Below are 22,131 nucleotides of genomic sequence, written 5' to 3' on the forward strand. Positions count from 1 at the left end.
TCAATATGGTCAACAGCTGGAGTAATTTTTAAAAAATTATACCATGAGGTATGGCTTGCAAAAATTTGAAAACAAGCATAAATCTGAATACAGAGATGAAACATTTCTGAAACAAAGTATAAGTAATTAAACATGACATATGAAACAATGTGAAAACTACCCAGTGAGAGCATATCTCCATTAACAGATAGTACTAAGTAGTATTATCTATAGTCAATGTTGCTTTGCCGAAGCATCTCTCAGAACCATTTCTTGCAGCACAAAAAACTATTATCTAAGTAAAAAAAGCCCTCCTGAATAACTGATTTTTGCATAGTTTGTGGAAAGGCAAGACAGTGATATCTTTCCTGATTTCTTCAGGCAGCCCATTGCCTAAGGTGAGGACCACCACAGAGAATGCACATGTACAGGCAACTGTTGATTTAACTCATTTGCAGTGTAGTATCTGCAATAGGCCCTGTTCACATCAGCAAAACAGTCATGGCAGAGCATAGAGAGACAGGCAGTCCTGCAGATATGAGGGGGCAAGGCCATGAAGTGCTTTGCATGTGATAGCCAAAACTTTGAATTGAGCTCAGTAATTGATAGGTAGCCATTAGCCAATGGAGTAACCACAGGATATGAGGCAGACCTATTACAGTAATCAAGTCTCAATGTTACCATGTTGTGGATACAGGTAGCCAGATCAGTTGTGTCAAGGTAGGGGACCATCTTCAGGCTAGACTGAGTTGGTGAAAGGCATTTTTTTTTTTGCAACTGCATTAACTTGCTTCCCTAGCAGCAATATTGGATCTAGTATAACATCTAGGCTCATAACTAGAGATGGGCACGAACTGCATTACAAACTTCAAAACCCCATGAAATTGGCGATTGCGCGATCGCGATCCGGCGGTTCGTGATCATCCACGGCCAATGAACTAGCATTCGGGAGAGGCCTGGTTTGGTGCGTTTGGCCATGGTTCGGGAAGCCAGACACTCAGGCACCAGCAATCAATTCCCCTGGCAACAGAGCTGGGGGAATGCCTGAACTCTGTCTGCGCTCCTTCTGTCTCCCTGGAAATCTGAATGGAAGCCCAGCTTACCTTGATCGGCAGGTCTTCCTTCCAACCACAGAGGTGCAAAGTGCTTACAAGTTGGGAGAAAACACCCAGGGGAGGGAGGAGGAAGGCGTTTTCTGTAGCCACGGGCACTCCAATGTCATTCCTGCAAACCCTGATAGGCAGCTCTGATGGCCAAACACAGACCTCCTGCGTTGCTCAATGGGACCTGTGCTTATAAATAGCCGTGGGCTCCCAGGCTGGGTTTCACTTTCAGTGACCAGTGGAGTAGGACAGAGCTGTTGATTGCCACTTGCTAGCCTTTGGGGAGAGAGACTGAGAGTATAATTGAGCTTGGATTTTTGTGGGAGTTTCCTGGGTGCCTTGGATTGGAGAGGGTATAACTCCAAGATCCCTTTTGCAATCTTGTCCAAATTTGGGTGATGGCTGTAGGAGAGCCTGCAAAACACTCCCTGGGAATATGGGCTCTCTAAGTGCCACAGGAGCCGTTCTGCACCCCATGAACCACTAACCGGTTCAGAAACGGAAAATGTTCATTGCAGTTCACAACCTCGGGATCGTCGTCGGCACCAAACCGTGAACCGCTGTTTTGTTAAATTTTTTTGGTTCATGCCCATGTCTACTCATAACCGAGTCTGCAAGGGTCAGCTGAACCACATTAAAAGTGGGAAGCACAATATCCTTCATGATCTCCACCTTCCCAGCTGGCACCACTTTCATCTTGTCTGGTTTTAGCTTCAACTTATTTGCAATGACCAATGGTCATTGTTTGATGAATGTTGAAATTGTTTGAGGAATCATTAGTTACTGAATATGTACTTGTTTATTGCAAAAGTACATGAATGAACAACTTAGGCAGAATAGGGACTTTCTGAGTTCTGCATATTCTATTGTCAGCATCACTACCATGTTCGGAAAGGGGCAAGTTATGAGTAACAATAACCATGAACCTCTCAGCTCTTCAGGAAAGAATCCTTAAGGACACTTCTTATATTCAGTTTTGTGTATTGTTTGGGTATCTGAGACCTGCCCATGTACATTATTGCTGCTGTGTTGCCTATTCCTTCTGCAGAGTTTACATGGCCACCTTGCCATCTGTGTATGCATCCTGAACAGTTATCAAAATGACTACCTGATGTAAAGAACCTCAGTAGCACCTTCTTAACTAAATAGGAAAAGATAAAGAAAACAGGTAAGAGAGGAGAAAGATGTCTGAACTAACAGATGCCTGACTGCTCTCCAAATTTCCAGAAGTTTAACAAAAATGCCAGGACAAGGTTTTGAGAAGGATCCAAACTCAGGGGCAATTATTTGCACTGTAACTTCGAAATCTTCAGTGGCTCATCCATCACAGCATGACACCTGACACCTTGATAAATCATCATTTGTTTCTAATTCAGTTTCTCTTGCATATTTGTAATTTTTGGCAACTTAAATGATTGCATCAACATTTTGTTAGGAACCCAGGTTTTTAGCACTCTAGCCCTACTCAAAAAGAGTCCAGTAGCACCTTTAAGACTAACCAATTTTATTGTAGCATAAGCTTTCGAGAATCACAGTTCTCTTCGTCAGATGCATGGAGGGCAAAAAGAAACTGGTCAGATATAGAGGAGGAGAGGGGAGGGCGGAGTAGATGCAAACAGCTCCTTCTGATATGGAGATGCAAACAGCTCCTTCTGATATGGAGATCAGTTTGCTTCTGTTAAGGAAATCAGTTACCTCTGATAATGAGATAACCATTCATAGTCCCTATTCAGTCCCAGCTTGACAGAGTCATGAATTCCAATTCAGCAGCTTCCCGTTGGATTTTGTTTTTGGAAGGTTTCTGTTGAACTACAGTGACCTTTAAGTCTTTGATGGAATGTCCTGGTAGATTGAAGTGTTCTCCCACTGGTTTCTGGGCGTTGCCATTTCTAATGTCAGATTTGTGTCCATTTATTCTTTTGCATAGAGGTTGGCTGATTTGTCCAATGTACAGAGCAGATGGACATTGTTGGCACATGAGGGCATATATCACATTGAAGCCCCCCAACCTTAAACAACTTCTCACTTACAATCATGAATCGGCTAGCAGAGTCACCAGCACAGGTACCAGGCCCTGCAACAGACCCAGATGCCAGCTCTGCCCTTATATCTACCCAGGGAATACAATTACAGGACCCAATGGCATCAACTACACTGTCTCTGGCTCTTACAGCTGCTCATCCTCCAATGTGGAGGACCAGTTTCTTTTTGCCCTCCATGCATCTGACGAAGAGAACTGTGATTCTCGAAAGCTTATGCTACAATAAAATTGGTTAGTCTTAAAGATGCTACTGGACTCTTTTTGATTTTACTACTACAGACTAACACGGCTAACTCCTCTGGATCTAGCCCTACTCAGGGGTTATCAGGATTGGGATCTATATAACCTTTCACTTTCTCATCACCAATTCATGTCATGATGACCTCTTCAGGGCTGATTAATTTGATTTAAAAAACACAATGCTTTAAAACTGGATATGAAGTCAATTATCAGTTTAATACTTTGCAGCCAAGTATCCTTGTCATCAGAAACAGCTATGTGGAACCTTGTGGAAGCTGCAGCATCTGTAATGAGTCCAAGCAGTAAATAGAATTGACCATTATGTTGCTTTCTCACATAAGGTAAATACTTTTTCCTGCTTATGTTGTAATCACTATTATTTATATTTATTAGTGTTATTTAAATTGTACAAGAACACCAGATAACTACATCACATTAATTCCGAGAGATATGAATTAGCCAACAAGATGCACAGATGTTCTCCTATGAAATCTCTTCCTTCCCTTCTGACCTCCATGCTCATGCAGACTCTTAATAGACTAGACTCTAACTTCTCTGCCTCCCATCATCCGGAGGCCATTGGCTGCTGTGGCTCCATAGTGCATGGAGAAGATATTGTGGTCATAATTTTTAAAGAAATGCATCATCCTGACCATTTCCTTGACTAGCCATTCTTTCCTCCATGCTTCTCTCCCAGTTCAAACATGATTCCTTTGCACCTAGTACCTATTTATAATGCTCCCATCCATCCTATATATAAGATCATAAATGAAGAATGACTATTTTAATTTTGAGATGAATGAAATGGAGGTATGGAACAAGCCAATCAATGATAGCACACATACCAGACCTCCAAGTGCCATTTAGTTATCTGTTTACTTCCTTATGTAGCAGTAAAACTTCTCATCTGTAAACCTCCTGCCTCATCAGTCAGTGGTTAACTCTGCTTCTGCACTGATTCCTATGTTAATTCAATGCAGTCTTGTTTTGAGTAGGACAGTAGTTCTTAACCTTTAATCTATTGCCCCCCTCCAAATATACAACATAATCATTGAATGTCCCACACGTTAATGTATACATGTACACATATCAATGTATTTAGTTTCAGGTGAGTAGCCATGGTGGTTTGCAATAGAACAACAAGATATGAATTCAGTAACACCTTAAAGACCAACAAGATTTTCAGAGTATAAGTTTCAGGTGCTACTGGATCTTTCTGATATATCAATGTATGTATTATGTATTATGTATTTAAATATGTTTATGCTATGCTTTCGACCACCCACAGGAGCTACCCAAAACAGATTCTGACCAACAGGAAACTGCAACTAAAATAAAACTAAAAATTAAACTAAAACAATAAAATAAATATACGTATAAATAATAAAGCTAAAATTTAAAAGACAAGAGAAACACTTGCCCTCAAAATAATACCCTATTTATGAAATTAACTGAAAATTCTCACCAAAATAAATCCAGCCACCCTTACATTTCTCTTCAAAGGCAAATGGCATAGGGGTTTTCAGCACCTCCTTGGGGAAGTGTTCCATAAAACTGATGTTAGTCTACTGGGGGGGGGGTCATTGCTGTGGATTATCAGACAGCTTGAAGGGAGGGATCAATCAGGACTGGGAAATGGAAAATATGCAATAGATAAGGTTAAGGAGAGGAAAATGTATGATGGAGAAGAGGTGGAAAATATATGACATGGAAGAGTGGGGAAAATGCATGACCAAGTGGGGTGGAAGTGGAAGGAAATTGCAGAGTGGGAATAGGGAAAACACAGAACTGGAAGGGTTGGGCAGAGACAGAACAAATAGGGAGAAGGCAGAGGGCAATGGGGGGGAAGGGATCCCCCCAAAGTCCTTGTAAGTCCCCCGCTTGTATAAGTATATGTATATGAGAAACAGATAGGCAAACATTTAATAAAATCCTTGGGCCTGATGGTCATCAGCTCATTATGGTTAGATTTGATTCCTATTTGCTATGTAGCATTTTTTAAAAGACCTGTGGGAGAAATCTAGGATTTTACTTCTAGTGCAGACTGAGCAGTATAAAACAACTCTGTTTTGACTGCTTTCAGAAGCTATTGTAAGCAGGGCGAAAATCTTAAAATTCCAAATGCTTCTCATTTATTTTCACCCCAAGGTTTGTGGATTGCCCTTGAGGGTATTTCTCCATTACTGATATCGAATTTCCTGTGCAAACTTTCATCCTGAATTCAAATCCGTTGCTGCAGGAATTTTTCCCTTTAGCTCCTCATGAACTACCTGCCAGTGGCCATTCACTGACCCCCTAATATACCAACTGTAAACTATTTAAGTTTTTTTAAAAAATGTTTGCCTCCATTACCCCTGATTTTGTAGTTTTAAGGAGTGTGGAAGATTTGGGGCCTGGGAAAGGGTAATGTGTAGTAGAATGGAGGATGGGTGGGTGCTAGGGGTTAGTGCCTGTTTGTCTTCTGTTTTGAATCTGTAATCCAAAGGGACTGCAACAAAATATAAATGATGTGATTGATTCAATAAACAAATTAATTATCCAAATGGATCCCATAAAATCAGAAGTGAGCACATTTATCCCAGTCAAAGTACCTGTGATCAATTTTTTTTCACAATAAATTTCATACTTATCTTCTGCTTTCCAAATCCCATTAACAGTTTAAATAAATTAACTAAATCCAACTAACAAATACGGTCACCCTCAGTAGAATTTCCTTTGGAATGCCCAGCAAGTCAAAAGGCTCTGCAACTTCTGTACAAAGCCAGGTTAAAAATGGTCTTCCAATAACTGTTCCCTACAGAATAGAGTAAGATACATAGAGACAGCAAGGCTGATCAGTTTGTGCTAAGTAGATACATGCTGTTTTATCAATGTCTGTCACTGTCAGGCAGAGCATCAAAAAAAATGGAAATTGGGTGCTGGGCATTCATGTTCTTAAAATATACTGGGAACAAAATCAGTATCAAACAACAAGGGGAAATGCATGTTTACTAGGCATCTTGTTTTCAGATGTTTTGTACCTATATTGTTGGTTTAATGCTAGAATGAAAAATGCCCTTGAGTTTGATGAAGCCATAGATTTAGCAATGTTATGAAAATGACACAAATTCAGCAATGTTATGGCTTTAAAATGTCACCTGCTTCACTTACTTAAAAACAGAGTTCATTACTACAGTACGAAAAATTCCTTTCTATAACATGTAGTGAAGAACCACATTAATCCTTGGGCAAATTCATGACATATCAGTATATAATAGCCAAGAACAGGAAACTTGTTGAGTGACCTTGGATCATTTACACTCTCTCAGCCTAACATACCTCACAGGGTTGTTGTGAGGATAAAATGGTGGAGAAGATAATGTAGTAAGCCACTTTGGGTCCTTTTTGGGAAGGAAAGTGGGGTATAAACGAAGTAAATAAACAATTGCTCTGAATTAGCCCTGTATTGATGTCGTATTTCAGTGTATAGTAAACCAAAAGATGAATCTCACAGCTGTCCAATAGCAGAACATGGGAAACCATTTAAGTTCTCTTCCCTCAAGTCAAGAGAGTGAATATGGAATCTAACAGTGCTAACCTAATCAGAATTACACACTTCTAAACGCATTGATTTCAGTGGATTTTAGGGATGTGCACTGGGAAAAAATTCATTATAATTTCAGATGTGTGCTTGGTATGGGGATGAGGGAGGTTACCATGATTGCTCGTTTCTGGGAAGGGCAGTACTAATTCAGGATTCAAATCTGCGTGGCTTTTTGGGTTCCAGAGTTCAGGAACATTATTTTCAATGAGGAGGATAGACAAGAATTTGGGGCAGCTATTTATAAAGGACACAGTCTTCCCTCTAATCCCACCCTTCCCAAGTTTCAAGTAGATTGAACATAGGGGAGGCAATTTTACAGACCACCAAAGTAGATCTCTTTTTGCACAGTTGCACTGTTCTCCCTCCTAATTTCTAAAATGGCCATCAAGCAGAAGCCAACCAGCAGGAGAGCTTCAGCCAGCAACCAGCATTTAAAAAAACAAAGCCCTGTCTGCATTCATATCATTTCCCTATTCTTACAGTGACTGGCAATAAAAAAAATTACCTTTCCACTGAAAACTCTGGAAAACTCTGGCTGCAGTAGTTGATTTTCAATCAAATGTCACCAGAATTGTAGTAGAGTGTCATTTGTCTGTCCCTCAAAGAAGACGTTTCAAGCAAGTTGGGCAAAGTGTTTGAATTCTATGGGCCCCTGAGCAAGGCTTCCCCCCAGCCATTAGCCTATTCTACTTTCACAAGGAAAAAAACTCTCTCCAGCCCACAAAGAGGGGTAAAGGGGGAAGGAAGGGGATAGAGAGTGGCAGCTCTCTATGGTATTGGCTGGGAGTGCACTTTGCTCTTCTTTTGCAATTATCTGATTGGAAAGGAGAAATTCAGTAAAGAATTTAAAGTGAAATGTGAGCTCCTGCTGCCTTGCTGGTCAATGCCAGAATTTTAAAAAAGAAAGAACATGGATTTCATAAGGGAAGGATTTTGTGACTACTAAGCAGCCTGGATCAGTGTCTTCATTCTGGAGAGTCACAAGTAAATCTCAAAGATAGTTTTAGGTGGGTAGTCGTGTTGGTCTGTGGTAGAACAGCAGAATTTGAGTCCAGTGGTATCTTAGAGATCGACAAGATTTTCCTGGTATAAGCTTTCGAGAGCCAGAAGCCCCTTCTTTAAAGTAAGTAAGGCTCAAAAACACTTTCCCCCATGATTTTTATGGCTAGGGAGTTACACTACACACACCCTTAACAAGTACCCTAACATGAAAAACAGCGTGCATTTGTGTGTGTGTTGGGGGGGGTGGGTTATAATACCTAAGAATCCTGATTTTGTGTTTCCATTCTGGGAAATCACTGTAACAACCCCAAACAGCAATTTCCATATATATGTTCAGTTTGGGAATCTCATAATACAAGCCCCTGCAGATTCAGAAGAGTGTAACTCTACTTAGGATTGCACTATTAAACTCTTAAAAATACAAGAGGAAAGAGTGCTACATCAGACTAGTCCAGCAGTCTCTTTCCCAAGTGGCCAAATAGATGCCCTTGGACAGCCTACAAGCAGGAAATGGAGCCCAAAGCCTCTCCTTTTTGCTGTTACTTTTCAGCTCATATGAAAATGTACATTACCATTTAACCATCATGAACATTATCACATCCTGGTGCAGTGATTTCCACAAGTTAATTATGTGATGTGTGAAAAATTACTAGCTTTTAAAATGTACAGCCTCCCTCTCCCTCCAGGCAGAAGTTGCAACAGACTCAAACTACCTACTTCAGCATTACAGAACCTGGTCGGCACTTCCCATGCATCCCCGTGCCTACTCAATAAACAATCTGAAACGTACTGCTTTGTGTGTCAGACTTGAAGAAGTGCTTGTCTCTAACAAAGAGTTAAAAGTGGTGATCCAGCAATTCCTCTGTACTTGTGCGGGTACCACTATGCCCATAGAAGCTTGCACACATAGCCTAGTCTCTTTTTACTCATAGCTCCATATGCTTTGTGTCACGGCGAACATGTTTTCTTTCTTTGAGACAAAATCCTATTGTGCTTGTACTATTATTAAAAAAATGATGAGAAAGTAGTTGAAATAATCTGGATCTGCTTCAACGGAAGGTTAGAGAATAATAGTAGCTGTGATACTTGCAAATAATAAATGGGGCATGAATTCTTTTTTGGAGCCAGAATCACTACCCAGCCCTCCACTATTGCATACGTCTGCTTCTGATGCTAATGAGGGTGAAACACACATTCGTTTATACGTATAAATATTAGTTACGAATATAGCATATTTTCCTTCTTTCCTTTATGAGATGTACATTTTTTAATTTATGGAATTAAAACCCTTGGTCATCTGTTTGGGATCCAGCTTGCATGAAGCTATCTCTCTCTCACTGTTTAAAGCAGGAGATTTTATTCCTTTCTAATTCTGCTTAGGACCTACTTTAGTAATACTTGCTGTCTTAGATTAATTACCCTGATCTAATTCATTTAGTGGAGGACAGCTGTGGTACGTGGGTTGCCCATTGATGTATTGTGTTAAATGATGCCCATCTGTCATTCCAGCATATCAGCATGAATTTGGTGTCATCCACTTCATTGGCTCTGCTGAGATGTGAAGTACAGCTACAATGTTTACTACTGTTGTTAATTTAATATCTACACCTTTAATAACCTGACTGCTGTCATTTCTTGAACAATGATACATGATGGCCAGTGAAAAGCCAGCAAGAAGGCATTAACTAGACAGCCTAGGAGACCCATTGGAGTTAATTAGTGCACTTCTATGCAAGTTTACCACTTGGGGTCTTGTAGGGCATTCTCATGTGGAAAGGCCATTTTGAAAATCAGAATTAAAAAATGTTTTTTAACACCAATGTCGACAATTCAGATTTGTTGACATTCACTTAACTTGCAGATGTTCTATATTTCTAACATTCATTTTTATTTCTGTGGGTCTTATATAGTTTTCTAGGAAATGTTCAAATGGCAACTTCCCATACCTCTGAATTTGGTAATATAGAGCACAACGTGGAGAGCAGAAAGCGACCAAAGAAAGGCATATATCTTTTCCTTTAGATCCAGAATATCTATATGGGAGGTGGAAGGACAGTTGTGTGTCCCATATGTAGTCTGTCCCATTTTTATCCCATTGTTCCTCAAAGAGCTCAGAGTTGCAAATATAATTCTCCCTGCTCCTCCATTTTACACTCCCCAACAACCCTGTTAGGCTGAAAGTGTACAACCAGCCCAAGATTGTCTAAGAAACTTTGTTGCTGAAATGGAGTTGAACTCAGGACTAGAGGTGTGCAAAGGCACACCGTTTCGGTATTCTTATTTCGGTTATTACCAAATCAAGAAAATGTTTCAGTAATCACTAATACCGAAACGGCAAGCCGTTTTGGTATTCGCGATTCGGTAATCGTTTCGGTATTTTGGCTTGTTTCGGCAATGCATTTCAAAGGGAAAAAGCCTCCCCAGGCTTCCCTGAAGCCCCCCCTGAAGCTTCCCTGAAGCCTGGGGGAGACATTTTCCCACCGAATCAAGCCAAACTTTGTGATGACTTTCCTCTAACTCCTCTCTAACAACCCCCAAAGTTTCAGACAGATTGGACTTTGGGGGGGCCATGTTATGGCCCCCCAAACCAGGTCCCCCTATCCTCGCCTAAAAAGGGAAAGGTTTTCGCTTGCTGCTGCTAATCTCCTATTTTGTGCTTGCTGCTGCTGATCTTCATTATTTCCTATGGGGAAAAAATGAAGAGGCAGGCTTGTTTTGCCAGGGGTGGCATTTTGCATGCAAAATGCCCCCAACCCTTAGGGGCCCTTCTCCCACCTTTCCTCCCACCCCCCACCAAGGCTCAGCCTGCTCCCACTTGGGGGGCCTCCCAAAGTAGGTGCTCTCCCCACCCCCCTTTCTCCACTATTTCCAGCTGGGAAATAACAGAGGTTTGTCTTGCCAGGGGTGGCCTCCTACACAGTAGGAGGGCACAACAGGGCATGAAAGCAGTGTACTACACAAAATAATACAACCCACTTCACCGTTTTTGAAAGCAATTGTGTTTGGGTGATTCTCTGATGTGAAGTGAGTTGTTATTTTTGTGTAGTACACTGCTTACATACCCTGTTGTGCCTTCCTACAGTGTAACCTAAAGCAGTTAAAGAAATAAAGTGCTTTTGACAGCAATTTGTTTTGGGTTATTATTTAATGTGAAGTGAGTTGTGTTATTTTTGTGTAAGATATTGCTTTGATCTTTGTATAGTAAACAAGCCCGTTAGGGGAGATAGCAATCTTTACTTCTTTCGTTCTTCTTGGGTTGTACTCACTGTTTCTTTTGTTCAATTATACTTAAAGTCTGTTTCTGAGGCTTGGGTACGATGGTCCTATGCCAATTAAATGACTCCAAAAGCTGCTGCAGAGATAGTAGCCGCCCTTCTATGAGGGGATCTCAAGTCAGGGGAAGAATCCTTGATTCAGAACCCCCCCCCTCTGCTGAGATCACACACTCTTGGGGCTGTAAAAGCATTACTGCCCAATTTCTGCCTGAAATCAGGGGGCTGCAGGTGATCAGAGCACCTCGCCAGCCAAAAAACAGCACCTCGGATGATCCAGCTCCCTGGATCACTTCAGATCCGCCATAATCCCAAACCAGAAGTCTGTACTGCTTTATGTTGGAGCACACTCCTGCTTGACAGCCACCCTGCTGTCAGCGCCCTGTTATCCTTTGACAACCAGTTTCTCATGTAGCATACACGGCTGATACTTGTCTTCTTCAGGGTCCGCGTGTGTGTTTTATTGAGCTTGAGGAAAAACCCAGTGAATTGATGATTTAGACAAGGAGGGAGATTAATAGTTCATGTGGTTGTGCATGAAAATAGCTGCCCCAGAGACTTTTTTCTTCAACCCCCCCCATTGAAAAGAGCAGCATGCACAGCCACCCAGCACTTGCCTTGATGCCTTCCACAAGCATTCTTCAGGGTCCATTGTGTATGCTCAAACTCAGTAGTTTGATGGTTTAGAGGAAGGACTCTGTTCTGTGTGATTCTGATGCTGTTAACCACAAAAACAGCTGTCCCAAAAGGCCTGAAAGCCTTCATTGCAAAGAACAGGGCTGAAACATGATATAAAAATAGATTAGATCTGAACCAACAATGCTGTCCATTCGGAAACCCCAGATTCAAAATTGAAATGGAATTTTTTTCAGTGTAAAGACAAGATTCTCTTATTATTCTTTTCTTTTTTTGTTCATAGAGAACCTCAGACTCACATTTTAAAGACTGAAATATTGAAAATTCAGGCTGAGGAAGGTTGGAGATTGACTTAGACAAGTTTCTTTGCTATTTTTCTTAAAGGTGATGATGAAACATCTTGTGCTTGAATTGGAGTGGGATTTGCAATGATATTGACTGGAGTCATATTATGTTTCTGAAAATGTATTACAGCACCTTTTAAAAAGAAGACAACCACACAGTTCATGCTCTAGAGCATATGCTTTGTAATTACACTTTGAAGCAATTCCCTTGATAGCAGAGACAAGCTCAATTCACTTTCCAAATGCATTGCTACCTTCCTGCTTTTCCCACAACTGTTCCCATGCTTTCTTCCATTCCATCTTGATGCTTGTTGTTCTTCACTCTCCTCCAAAGCATTACCATGACAGGTAATAAAACTGATTGATTAGAATATCTCCTTTGAGCTTTTTTGACACATGATATTGACTATATTTTGTTAGGCTTTTCCTCCTAAAGAACCAAGCCCTTCACATGTTGGAATTTCATTTTAGTTTTTCCTTCTATGTTTAAACATTGGCATCAAAGTCTCAGCTTGGCCAAAAAGGAGCATTTGACTGCAGGTACTCAATATTTTTTTCTAATGTTGTATTCGCAGATTTAGAATTGAGATTAAGATTTAATCAAATAAAACTAAAAAAAAGAATGTAGTAAACACTAAGGACACTTGAAAACACTATGGATGCTAAATACTAGAGATGCTTGAATGGTCTTGCTCACTTTCTCCTCTCTGTAAGCAGGAAGCCAGTTTTTCAGTGCACTGTTCCTAAACAGTTTCACCCTGTTTATAGGGTTACTTTACACAGATTGAAAAAGGACAGTACAGTACAATGCAGCCTGCAGTATTTCACACATGTATGTTGTCCCACAGCCCGATGAGAGTCGTAGATCAGGCCCGCCTCCACATGTCATGGCTGTTTGCTGCTTGGCAGCCAATAATATAAATAAACAAAGAGCAAATTAATTAGTCAGTCACTGTTTATAAATATACACTTAATTTTGGGGTAGGGGTCTTTATGTCTTGTTATTGAGGTTATATCTATCATGTATATGAACTTTTGTGCAGCCTTATGGGAGCCAAACAGAACTAGAAAAGATCCTTTAGAATCAAGATGTGTTACTGGAGACCAAGATCAAGATAGTTTATACTATGGTGTTCCTCATTATTACACATGGATGTGAAAGTTGGAAAAAGAGAAATGTGATAAGAAGAATATTGATTCATTTGAAGTGTGGTGTTGGAGGAGAGTTTTACAGATACCAATGACCACTGAAAAGACAAATAAATGGGTCCTAGATCAAATCAAGAAACTAAATGAAGCTAAAATGACGAAACTGAAGCTGTCTACTTTGGTCATATCTTGAGAAGACGAGACACACTGGAAAAGACAGTAATGCTAGGAAAAGTTGAAAGCAGAAAGAAAAGAGAAAGACCTAACAAGAGATGGCTTGACTCAACCTTTGGCTTGTAAGACCCGAGCAAGGCTGTCAATGACAGAGGGTATTCATTCGGAGGCTTGCCATACGTCAGAAGCATGTGATATAACACACACATACACACACACATATACACACACACAAACAATGGCTGTCATAGTCCCCCACGAAGTCATTTAATTACCTAACTTGAATATCCATTGCCCTCAGAGCAAACCCTGCTGTACAGCTCTATCATTGGAGCCAGAAAAGCCTGTTGGATTTTGCCCAGGCCCCTGCAAAGACTGCTGGATTCTCTCTCCTTGTATCTACCAAAGATCACTGGGTTGCAGCTTTCGCTCCACTTTTGGACCCACTTCAGGCTTGGTCTGTTAACCCAGAAAGATTTTGTCCCACTTTGTCTTTTAGAAGTTCACCATTCTATTTTTCTTGTTTTAAATGTCCAGTATAGGAAATGGTGACGTAACACCACTGTCCATGATTTGACATGACTGCCACTTAAACAATTTTTCATCTTCACTTTATTCTGCTGAATAAAGTGGCTTCAAGGTGAAGATTAAATATGTCATTTTGGCTATATCTGAAGATCTATATGACGCAGTGTAGCTAAGCAGACTGTCTCAGTCATCTTCACTGCTGTTTAAGTTTAATAAATTGTAACCAGGTCCCAAAGCAGGCAATTTTTAATTGTCCTGGCCTCAATTAGGGTTTGTTTTTGCTTGCTAGCATGCCAATGGTCTTGTAAAAACAAATATATGAACAAAAACAAAACAGATGGACACAGTAAAAGAGTAACTAGAGTTACTCATAAAGACTAAAGGAATAATATATCTTTTGTTTAAGCAAAATAATTATCATTCCCCTTTTAATAAGTTGAATGATATTTCATACCATCAATGATCTAAAAAAAATTGCAATCAGAATGATACTGCTATCCTTTTCTGAGTTAAAGAAAACTGGTAATGAAAAAAGATGTATATAATTGTAAAAGGTTTTAGCAATTTCAAAGAAATTAGGCTTTTGCTTGCTTCTCTGAAGTATTTTGATTATGCATGCCTAGGTAATACTGCTTCAAAAGGTGTAAATGAGAGCCCAGAGAACACTGAAAAGTCATAATGGAACTTTCGTTTATTCTCATATGAACTCTTTAAAGCTCCTCCCGGAATTGTGGGAAGATAAGGACCTTTTCCACAGGGTCAATTTCAGCTTGTGGAAGGCAGTGGATACTTTCTGGAATAAGTGTTCAAAAAGTTTATATAGTCATAACATTACAGTTAGGATTACAGCAAATTTTATAAAAAGATAACAGTAACCATTGAAGCAGTAGTAGTTCCACCATGACATTTTTAGTTCTTCAAAATCTCACCTCTCCCTGTGCAACCAACAGGGCTGCCAACTCCTGAAATCAAAACACAGATTCATTGGTGGAGCTGGAGGCTGAATAGATGCTACGTCTTTAAAAATGTTGTTTCGTGTGGAACCTATTATACAATGGGATGACTCCAACATGCTCATTCATTGGATGAAGACTTATTTAGTGGAAGGGAGTATTTGGATTGAATCCCTATGAATACTTAACAAAACCTAACAGAATGGAGTTACTCTGCTTATGATTACATTGTAACTGTAAGATAGAATTCAATCTTGGGGGTTTTTTTGTCAGAGGGGAGGAGTGATCTGCTTGAATTATGGGTTTTTATTTTATTAAGTGGAAGTGCTATTTTATACTGATTGTTTGAAAAATTCAAGTGATGATGGAAATTAGTACTTGCTACATTTGTTTGAGGAGTGTGTGTTTGTGGGTGTATGTGTGTGAATGTCCATCAGTTTTTCCAGTGGTGCATTTGAGTTGGGGTTTCTGGTCAGGTAAAATTAATATTTATTTATTTATACTTATTTCAAACATTTGTATGTTGTCTTTCTATGGTCCAGAAGGCAGCAAACATTAAAAACATTTACTAAAAATTAAAATAATTTTAAAACATTTAAAATAATATAAAAATAATTCTGTAAACACACATAGTCACATAACACCAAGAACAGGGAAGAGAGTCAGTAACAGTGATTGGGGGTCTGCCAAATGAAACAAAAGTCTTTGCCCACTGGCACAAGACAGCAATAGAACAGGGACAGACAAACCTTTATGGGGAAGGAGTTCAAAATTTTGGCACCATGACTTATCTGGCCCTTTCGCGGGTTGCCACCCATCGAGTCTCTCATGGCGGGGCACCCAAAACAGGGCCTCCAAAGATGACAGGAGTGAATGGGTAGGTTCATATGGGAGAAGGCATGCTGGTCCCAAACCATATAGGGCTTTAAACATAAAGTCTTGCCTGGAGTGATCTTCAGTTTACTGGCCTTCATCTGTCCCACCTGACTTAGCTGTTAGTGAAAAATAGAGCCGAGTATCATCCTCATCTTTGTGACATCTCCATCCAAATCCCCAGATAACCTCTTCCAGCAGTTAAATAGCATAGGGAACATAGCAGGACCCATAGTATAAATGCCATAGTACTGAGCAGCAGTTACCCAGTACCACATTCTGCAATTGTTTGGTCAAGTAAGAACTGAACTACGAAGCACAGTGTTACCCAAATTGGGGAGGAGGAATTAGTTGGGGGAATTAGCATGCAAGGAGGCAAGGGGTAATTAATGGGCGCCCTGAGCCCATTTGTGGGGAGGGCGAGGTATAAATCGAATTAAATAAATAAATAAATTAGGGGATCTCCTCTACCAATCTATACCAGGTCCCTTGTATGCCATTAAAGGTATTTGAATTGAATTGAATTGTATACCATGTCCCTTCCCTCAGAGGACTCTCAAAATGACCAAGCAGGTGTATAAAAAAATGATTTTTATTAAAGAGGTATCAAAAGCAATCAGAGAAGAACACACCACACCTGTAAAGAGTTGCCTAGAAAAAGCAGAGATGTGGTTGGATAGAGTTTTGGGGTTTGGGGGTTATAGTTACCAGTGCAGAAGGGGAGCAGCTTGAGCGACCAGCATTCCCAGGAAGAAGAGAGAGAGGGGCTGAAATATGCAGCCTGAGGGTGTGTGAGTAGGTCCAGAACACACACAGATCTATGGCAGAAGGAAGTGGAACATACCTTGGGGCAGGATGGTGTCTTCTGCCCCAAAACAATAACTTAATGGCTATCTCCAGGGTGAGACAAAGAAATGGGAAAGCTTTGATTAAATCTTCCTAGGTGAAACTAAAGTTATCAGTGATTATTGATGACCCGCGATGGCTAGATGGGAGCGGCTATCAGAGCCCTGAATAGCCCCAAATGGAAGAGCGGATAAGGAGAAGATTGGAAGTGTCATGAGTCAGCCCCAGCCCCAACTGGCCACCTTACCTAGTGCCTCAGAGTCCTCCTCAGAAGATGAGCAGGAAGGGCCAGCAGGATCTCCTCTGGAGTTGGAAGCCCCTGCAGAAGCTATGGGAGAGGAGGAGCAGCCAGAAACTACTGCTGCTGCTCCAGAGGGAATTCAGCAGGAACAGCCTGGAGCTTCTGCAGAGACTGTCAGGGACGAGGAACAGCCAGAAACCTCCACAGAGGCTGCAAGAGACTAAGACTCCCCCAGGGCAAGAGCGAAATCCGAGCCTCTGGGGCCAGCTGAAAGGAGGAAACTTAGAGATAAGGCAGCGTTCCTGGAAAGGCGGAGGAGTGGCCGGCTACTAGCACAACGCCGGACTGGGCTGTTCGAGGGAGAGGCAACAGCTGCCCCTCATTAGGACAGCAATAAAGGAAGACGCTGGGAAGACCGAAGCGTGGAAGCAACTCAGCTCGCCACTCCCTGCTACCTGGACGTTCGTGTACCCTGCTCTGCTGCTTGCTTGGAATTTGACCTTGGCCTGCCTATTGACTACTCTTCTGCCTGCCCCTCTCTCTCTCTGACTGATAGCCTGATCCTGACACCTGGCCTGACTCCTGGACCCCGGTTTGCTGTCTGGTAATCCTGAACTCCTGCCTGCTGTGTTCAGCCCTGCAGTACCAGTGAGCCTCCTGCCTGCTGTGCCCAGCCCTGTGTGCGACAGGAAGGGTGCGGAGGTGATTAACTCATGAACTCCTGAAAAACCCTATTTTCTTGGATCTGTGCACATCTCTGGGGGCATGGGGACTGAAAGCTAGCCTTGCCTGGTGACTCGCATACCAGTGACTCGCATACCAGCTGGGAGCTGGCAGCTGGCAGCCATTTCCTGCCTTGCCAGGCAGCATTTCTGTGTTAAAACACAAGAGATGAGGAGAGAGCCTTATGATCTAGCCATATTCATAAGCTTCCTTATTAATCATGAGGGTAGGTTATACTGCTAACAACATTGTCCTGTACTCACAGCCCAGGCCTGCCTTTTCAGAATGATACTATGGTTGCTGGTATTGAAAAGCTGCTGAGAGGTCCAGGAGAATCAACATGGGTGCACTCCCCCTATCATTCTTTAAGATAGATGCAACGTCCAGGGCAAAGGGGATAAAAGCAATTTGTAAGCGGTCATTGGGGCGCGCAAGAGAATGCATAGCTGCCACTATCCAGGTCTTATGAAATATGGGTGTCTCCATTAGGACTACAGGTCTGTAATTGAGATTGTATGTTTGTGTTACATGGTAAATTATACTGTATGTGATAATTTGTGCTATGTTAAGTATTATGATCTCATGTTATAGCGGAAAACAATGCCCCTGAGGAAGTGAGAGACGAAATCTGAGCTTACGAGCCAGCCCCAGATAGGGCGTGGAACTGAATTTGGGTGTGGAACTGAATTTCATCCGTTCTGCTTTCTACCACTAACAAGGAGAACAAAAAGATAAAAGAAGACACAATATCGTTTACACACTTGTGAAGAGAGACTTTATTTTGGGACTCTGTTCTTTCCTGGTTTGGTCATTCATACATGTGTGAAAATGTACATACTTATATTGATTGTAAATTTTTCACAAACTTGTAGCACATTGCACTTTTAAAATACTTTTTTATACTTTGTAAGAGTGTAAGCTTTTTTCTCCCATGAGTTTCCACTCTATTTGCACTGCAAAAATGGAATATTAGCTAACTTCTACCTGTCATTGTTTTCCGCCAGTAGGTGAATGCCTTTAGGTTTCATTTGGCATTTCCTCAGTAATCCCTTGTTTGTGCCCAATGTTTTTAATAGTTTAAATGTTTTAATTGTTTTTATGTTGGTATGTTTTTAGCTCTTGTTGTTTTGATTGGTTTTAATTCTATTAAAATGTGATTTTATTATGTATTCTTTAACTTGTTAGCCACCTTGGTGGCCCTTACGAGGGCAGAAAGGCTGGATATAAACTTTGTTAAATAAATAAATAACATTTGAATCTAACAACAAAGATTCCTGCTAAGACAAAATAATGCAGCTGGGCTAAGTTTGTAGAACAGGGCAGGGGGGATCAGAATACATGCAAACCTCTTCATTTAAATCAACAAGACATTCAGTGCGAGGAAGATTTTATGCCTAATAAAAGTCACCTCCTGAGGTAAACCATCATGCTCCATCTTTGCTTCTTCTAAGAATGCACTTGTGAACAATTTTGTTTTGCACATTTTGTGAAATGATAGAAGGGGGCAATCCTAATAGCCCCTGGCAGACGATTCCACAATTTAGGAGCCACAACAGAGAATTCATGTGAACAGGCAACTGAAATATGAACTTACATGAACTTTCCAGAATTAAAGCTCAATACAGATGTGGCAGGACATACATTTCAGAAAATGAAGTTTCATAACTGCAACTTAACTTCATAACTGCAAAAGAAGGTCTGAGATGTGTGTGAGTGCCATAAAGCTTGTTGGGTGCCTTGGGCCTATCATTCTCTCTCAGCCTAATGTACTTCACAGGTATGTTATAAGGATAAAATGGAGGAGGAGAAAAGGATGTATACTACCATGAATTCCTTAAATAAAGGGCAGAATGTAAAAAGTAGTATATACATAAAAAAATCATCTCCTTCCTCTGTGTGCCCCAACCTTCTTATGCAATATGTGACATCATGATGTACTTTCACTTGACATTTGACCTGGACATGACATAGCATCACAAGATAACATCATATCCTTGGTAAGCACTGTCTCTCAAATCTTCAGGAATTTTTTGAGTTGAACTCGGCAATCCTAATCCAAAGGTCCCTTTGATTTAAATAATTTCATATAATATTGTGGATAGTTTGTTTTCTTTTCCTAGAATGTTCTTTCTGGTACACCATGCCTTTTGCCTTTATTTGGGATTATGAGTACTGAAAACAGGGAAATTGTTAAAGATTAAGTACTGCATTTTTTCATTATAAATATTCACCACATAGTAATGAAAACCGAATAAGCAGATTAAAATTGGTTTAAAAATTAATCCACAACTCTCTTCTTCAAGAGATTTTCAGTGTTCAATTAGTAACCCAAGATTTTACTTTTTTTTTTTTTACTGAGAGCATCAAGATTTATTTTATTGTCATGGTTGTTGTTGGAAATAACCTTAGTATAGCTGACATGAAAACGAAAATATTCCTAGAATCCCATTTTAATAGAAGATTTAACGAGCAGCAGAAAAAGTAATTCCATATTTATCTGCATAATAGTAATATTGATGAGTTAGACTGTGTATTCCTACTAGATTAAACAAATGTTTCTTACCTCAATTTGATCAAGGAAAAAAGGATGGCTTGAAAAATCACTTTGGATCTCCATTGAGGAGTAAGGCAGGGTATATATGAGGGGCGGGGGGGAGGAGAATGAGAAGGAGAATTTTAGCCCAGTAAAAGTCAGTGGAATCCAGAGGTTGAGTAAATTTCTTTCTAGCCATTATATATGATTAACTTAGGTTACTTAGCATGTAGAATATTCCTTCCTTCCTTTCTTGTGTTTTTGTGGAATAGGAAGTGCACATGACCTTTTTATACACCATGAAAACATCTCTTTTGAGGAATGCCTACCAAATCCAATAAGGATGGATTTCACAATTGAATGTTAGTCCTCCTTCCCTCCAGTTACAGATTGGAAGATTTCTATGTAACATTTGAATAATGCTTTGAGGCTCCCTCAAAATTGTCTTTTGAGTCAACCCTCTCATCCTAACCCACTTCATGGGTTTGTTGTGATGATAAACTAGAGGAGAGGAAAACAACATGAGCCACTAGGGCAAGGTATAAATAAAGAGAAGGGCAGGGTATAAATAAAATAAATTAAATAAAGTTGGTTAAATGCGGGTAGGATAATAATACCATCAAGTGGATTCACAGCTGCTTCAAGAACCATACTCAAAGGTTATCAAATGATACTTCATCTGTCTGGAGGGAGGTTTTGAGTGGGGTGCCACAGGGCTCAATATTTTCATCCATGACTTGGATTATACAGTACAGGAAACTCTCACCAGATTTGCAGATGATGACACAAAACTGGAAGGAATAGCAAATACCTTGTAAGACAGAAATAACATTCAAAATCACCCTAGTATGTTGGAAAACTCAGTTGAAAAAACAAAATGCAATTCAGCAGAGACAAGTCTTGCATTTAGACAAAAAAAAATTAAAATGCACAGGTATAGGGTGGGGAAATACCAAGTTTTGGATGCAATACATGAGCAGAAAAGAAAATGTACTTAGTGCAGGTCCATTTGTGCAAGCAATAATGCAAGGGCTGCAGTAGCATACTTAGCATTAAATATAATTTTTTCAGAACGAACTGTGCATATGGAGCAATGGAATGTTCAACAGATGGCTCTCATTATTTCATTTGTTGTTCTAGTAATCAAAGCAAAATAAATATCTTGTGCTATATTTTGTGTATGCAGGAGGGACACAAATCCATACAGGAGAAATGTTAGTGTCATCATTTGTAAAAGGACTGATTCATATACAGAAATCTTCCATGAGATTCAGCCTTCAGCTTAGCAAGTCATGAGAAGTAATGGTTGTGCTCTGTTTTGCACTAGTTGAACATTAGAAGACAGTGAAATTGGAACCAATTGCCAGGGGAGTTCTCCCTTCATCTAAAGCCTGGACAGCCATCTCTCCAGGACCATCTAGCCTCAGATTTCACATATTAGTGACGGTTGACTAACCCGTAGCCTAGAAGGCCCTTTATATGATTCCATGATTTTGTTTTCTACATATCACTGAACGCTGCAGCAACAGTTTTTAATCTGCCATCATTTTAAAAATGTTAGCATAAAATGTTAGTATATCAGAAGGAAAAATAAAAGCCAGTAGATACATGCCGAGTGGCCATGTAAATTGGCCACAAACATGGGGAAAGAGCAATAAATGTCAACTTGCATTTCCTTTATAACCATGATCAGCACTATGGGATAAATCCAACAAAGTGTTCATGGAAGGTGCTTTTTGATACAGACCTTTCCCACATTCTCCTTCCCACAGCAACTCCTGAGATTTCCACAAAAACTAGTGCTGAAGGTTGTGTGAACTACATGGACAAAATGTCTAGGGTACTACAGTGAGGAGCAGTATGCCAGAAAAGTACTCCCAGCTAGACATGGGCATGAACAGCATTACAAAT

This window comes from Eublepharis macularius, chromosome 11 (genome assembly GCF_028583425.1).
Source record: "Eublepharis macularius isolate TG4126 chromosome 11, MPM_Emac_v1.0, whole genome shotgun sequence".
Classification (NCBI taxonomy): Eukaryota; Metazoa; Chordata; class Lepidosauria; order Squamata; family Eublepharidae; genus Eublepharis; species Eublepharis macularius.